Source organism: Mesocricetus auratus, unplaced genomic scaffold, assembly GCF_017639785.1.
Source record: "Mesocricetus auratus isolate SY011 unplaced genomic scaffold, BCM_Maur_2.0 Super-Scaffold_6730, whole genome shotgun sequence".
Classification (NCBI taxonomy): domain Eukaryota; kingdom Metazoa; phylum Chordata; class Mammalia; order Rodentia; family Cricetidae; genus Mesocricetus; species Mesocricetus auratus.
This window is the reverse complement of record NW_024429184.1, coordinates 39887835-39892479: the sequence shown is the minus strand read 5'-3', so window position 1 is coordinate 39892479 and position 4645 is coordinate 39887835. Positions and strand designations below refer to the sequence as shown.

The 4645-nt window shown below is 42.8% G+C and overlaps 1 long non-coding RNA gene across 2 annotated transcripts; it reads left to right on the top strand.

Moving 5' to 3' along the window:
• The first annotated feature begins 695 nt into the window (after positions 1–695).
• On the top strand, positions 696–2728 carry LOC110340130. 2 transcript variants are annotated; one of them, XR_002381907.2, is made up of 3 exons: positions 696–845; positions 1506–1561; positions 1712–2728. It is a non-coding gene; the product is annotated as an uncharacterized LOC110340130 (long non-coding RNA). The 2 variants fall into 2 exon arrangements; XR_005875246.1 differs by lacking the exon at positions 696–845 and adding an exon at positions 1006–1096.
• Positions 2729–4645: the final 1917 nt, after the last annotated feature.

Genomic DNA, 4645 nt, shown 5'->3' with positions numbered 1-4645 from the left:
ATGCAAACACTATGACACAGTTATTTGAACCACTTGAACATCTGCAAATTTTATTTGCTGGCCCTTCTGGAATTAATTGTCAATGGATACCAAATACAACTGTAGTCTTTAGCCATACACACCCATTGAGACTGAAATGTGGTTCATCTAGAAATGTATGTGGCTAGAGAAATAATTGTGAAATACACATTAAATCTCATACTTAACACAAAAGGGTAAGATGTATTAACCTTGACTACTTCTTTTTTAATTAACTAGGTTAAATGAACTATACTCTTAAAATTAATTTTGCCTTTTTTTAAAGTATAACTACTGAAATGTTTTAGATTTCATATGTGACTTGTACTGGATTTCTGGTGAATGTCAGTAACCTTGAAAAAAAGAAAGAAGTATAACAATGCATACAATGTTTCTCGGAGGCAACAATGTCACTTCTGTTGATGTTTCTTTGTTCAAAACAAGTAACATTATAATATCTAATGTTTTAGAGAGAGGAAGTATCACTGAACCATATACACCCAAGAGACTAAGCCAAAATGTCACAAAAAATATAAAAATACATAAATAAGGAAGTATAATGACGTCAACTGAGCACGGAAAGCAATGGTACCACAAGAAGCAGTATTCGCAGAAACACATCACAAGTCCAGAGAGGAGCTGTGGGGGCGGAGCCCAGCACAAAGAGGAACCCGGGGCAGGGAGAGCACACACTGGATGCTGTGGGTTTGTATTTCACTGGGGGTCTGCTCTCTCCCAGGAAGCCAGAAGGTTGGATGCTCAAACCACTCCAGCATAGGGGCAAAGCTGTGGATCACACCACCTCTCAAGCAACAAAGCATGCCATGGTAGGGAAAGTCACAGGCAGACGACAAACAAAAAGAACTTAGGCACTGGGGAAAGAGCTAGAAAAGGGGCCTCACGTTGCACTAGACGGAACGGGGCGGGGCAAGTGAAACCTAAGTAGAGACCCGGGGCACTACAAAGAAACCTCAGTGTTGTGGGTAACCTACAGCCATAATGAAGACATTTCCTGTTCACTTTTCTCTGTAGCAGGAATTAGCTCCTGGCTTAGGCTGGGGGCTACGGGTGGGAGAAGGTAAGAGGAGGCGTGTCCCAGGACCAGGAAATATTCTTAGAGACATAAACGTAAAGAAAGGCAGATACAATCGTTGAGGCTCGGGCACTCCACCAAAAGACACTTGGTGTTTTAAGGTGCACTTTGCCCTAACACCCCATTTTCAACGAGCGCTCACTTGTCTAGTAGTCATTGTAGCTGACGCAGACCCAGGCATCTGTCTTGTTTCTGCCTTCCACAGACTGCCACATGCTAACTAGCAAGACTTAAACAGAGCAGACAGACGAATGAGTCATCACAAAGCCTACTAGTCGGAAAGACAGTTAATCCCCAAGATATGGCCAGAAGGGTAGCCTTTCTGAGTGTTCACACTATTGGTGTGTTAGTTTAGATACTTGTTTGAAGTTTATTCTTTCTTTTTATCTTCCAGATAATTTGGTGACCTTAGGTGGGGGAAGGAAAGGTCACCAGGAAGAAGATGGAGAGGTAGGAACCCGGCCTACTTTGTTTCTTAGTTTTTTTGGTTTTTTGTTTGTTTGTTTGTTTGTTTGGTTTTATATTTTGGTTTGGGTTTGTCTGGGTTTGACTTTTTTGTTTTCTGTTTTGTTTTGTTTTCGTTTTTGGTTTTTGAGACAGGCTCTCACTGTATAGCTCTGGTTGTCCTGGAACTCACCCTATAGACCGGGCTGGCCTCAAACACACAGCGACCCACCTGGATCTGCGCCCTAAATGCTGGGATTAAAGGGGAGCATCACCACACCTGCTGGAACTCAGATTGCTAATAGGAATGAGACAGAGCTGACTCATCTGCCGAAGGCCACAGGCTCCTGTGTGAAAGAGAAGCATAGAAGTTTCTTTTTCACATGAGGCTTAAAGGAAGGGCTAGGAAGTAAGGGGACGGTTTGAGGGGAAGGGCTGGGGTGAAGGCCTCCCATCTTTGCGTTCCCTCTCACGCCTTCCTAAAAACACCATTCATTCCATGACTTTATTATTTTCCTTTTTCATGTGTGTGGTGTGAGTATATGTATAGTCTCGTACAGGAGCATGTATACATGTGCGCACACACAGAAGCCTCAGGTTGGTGTCAGGGATCCTTCTCTCAACCTCATTCCGTGAGGTGGCGTCTCTCCATCAAACTCAGAGCTTTCCTGCACACAGCTAGCCTTGTTAGCCAGCTTGGTCTGAACTCTCCTGCCACCACTCTCTCAGGCTGGAATTACTGGATTTACATGGCTCTGGAGAGCTGAAATTTGGCCCTGTAGTTTACAAGGCAATTGTTTTAACCATTGAGTCATCTCTCCAGCTCTGATTCTATCACTTTAAATGTCACCCTTCCTCAGGGCTGGATTTCCACTCCAGCTTTCCATTGGATGTCCCCATATGACTTTCTTATAAATGTCCGAAACTTAATTCCCAAGTGAACAGATTTTCACTCATGCTAACATAAAAAAATACCATCTCCCTCTCATGCACTTAATGGCACCACCAAGGACCAGCCTCTCAGGGAAGAAATGTGAGTCCTACTTGCCGTCTCTGTTTCTCACCCATCACATGGACTGTTGTGGGATATCTGTTTAATTATGCAAAAATGTGTTGCATTTGTTTATGTTATGGAATATTTGTATAATTATGTAAATATGTGTTGCTGTTTTACCTTGCCTGTCTAAGGCTCCTAATTGGTCTAATAAGAAGTTGAATGGCCAGCAGTGAGAGAGGAGGTATAGGCTGGACTTCTGGGCAGGGAGAGTAAGTAGGAGGAGGAACCTCGGCTCACAAAAGGGGAGAAAGAGAAAGAGATGACAGAGAGAAGCCAGGGGCCAGCTGTCCAGACACAGAAGGAGCAGGAAAGTAGGACATACAGAATGAAAGAAAGGTAAAAAGCCCCAAGTTAAACATAGATGAGTAGAAACAGTTTAAATTAAGTTAAAAGAGCTAGTGGGACAAGCGTAAGCTAAGGCCAAGAATTCATAATTAACATTAAGTCTCTGTGTCTTTATTTGGGAGCTGGTTGGCAGCTCAAAGAAAATGCCAATTGCAATGGACTCTAGTAGTAAGTTCAACTGAATCAACCTCCCGGTGAGTAGGTGAGTGGAGCACAGCATTGCACTCTTCCCCAGAAGGGCCTTACTAAGCCATATCCTCTGAATGGCTTCAGCAAACCACTGTCCATCCATACTCCTAGAAGTGACAATGACCTTAGTATTTCAAATGTTTCCTGTGGTTCTTTGATTTCAGTGGCTTCATTTGTCACATCGATTACATCCAAACTCTCCAAGGCCAGACATGACCTGACTCCGAGTCCTATTTATCCCCATCACACCCCACTCACCCCCTGGCCCCATACGCCTTGCTTTCTACCTTAAGCTCCACTTATTTTCTTTTCATTTTCTTAGGTACACCTCAGAGATTCTCCACATATGGATCTTTTTCTGGGCTGTAACATTCTTTCCTCCATGACCTTCTCTGGGATTCTTTGTTATTTTGATTAGTCACTGCTCTTTTCTTATTTTTTTTTAAGTCCTTGGAAAAGTCTTCCCCTGAAATTTTATTCTCTTCTGTCTGTGCCTCTTACACAGTCTGTTCAAAGTTGCTTTGTTTCATAGCATAATCTTTCTTTTTCAAGCATTTTTTAAAGTGTTATTATGTAGCTCAGGCTACCCTCAAATTTGTCGCATCTTACAAGCTGACCCCCAAATTTGCAATCCTTTCCCCAAGTGTTTAGATTATAGGCATGCACCATGATAACTTAAATAGATGCTTTCTTCCCATACACATATTTAATTTATTTTCTGAGCATCAATATTGATGTTATTGTTTGGTCTACCAGATCTCTACCACGCAGGTGTCTGAAAGTTAAATGGCTGCCTAGGATGTTCCTCAACTGTAGACTGAGGATGTAGCTTTGGTGTGAGTTATCACACCGGTCTAGAAATTGAGCAGGTTAATGGGACTCGACTTGTCAGACAGAAATCCCTCATTGCATGAGCAGGAATTTTTTCAGCCTGTGCTTCATGGCCTAACCCAGAAGCTGGTCACTCAGTCTTGTAAGCACAAGTCAGTGGTGATACACTATTTATAATTTATTAAAGCTTGCCTGAGGATTCAGAAAGCAAAGCCAGCCTCAAGCTATAGAGATCAGGCAGTATGATATACACCTTTAATCCCAAGACTCAAGATTAAGAGGTAGACCGATCTCTGTTAGTTCAAGGTCACACTGACTACACAAAGTTGATCCAGGCCTAAAAGAAACAGCTCACACAAAGGTGATCTCAGCACTGGAATCACAGGCCTTTAATCCCAACACTAGGGATGTGGAGACAAGGATATGGCTGGGTGGAGACAGGAATATGAGGAGAAAGAGAGAGGAATTCAGAGTTTTTGCCTCTGAGGATTCATTGAGACAGGATAGCCATTTCAGCTGGATGGAGGAAAGATCTACTGGCTTGGCTGCTTTGCTTCTCCGATCTTCAGCTTGAAGCCTAAACCCCAGTATCAGTCTCTGGGTCTTTTATTTTCATGTTATAGGAGACGCTTCAGTGTCTTTAGACCTTGCCAATATACAAGGCAGGA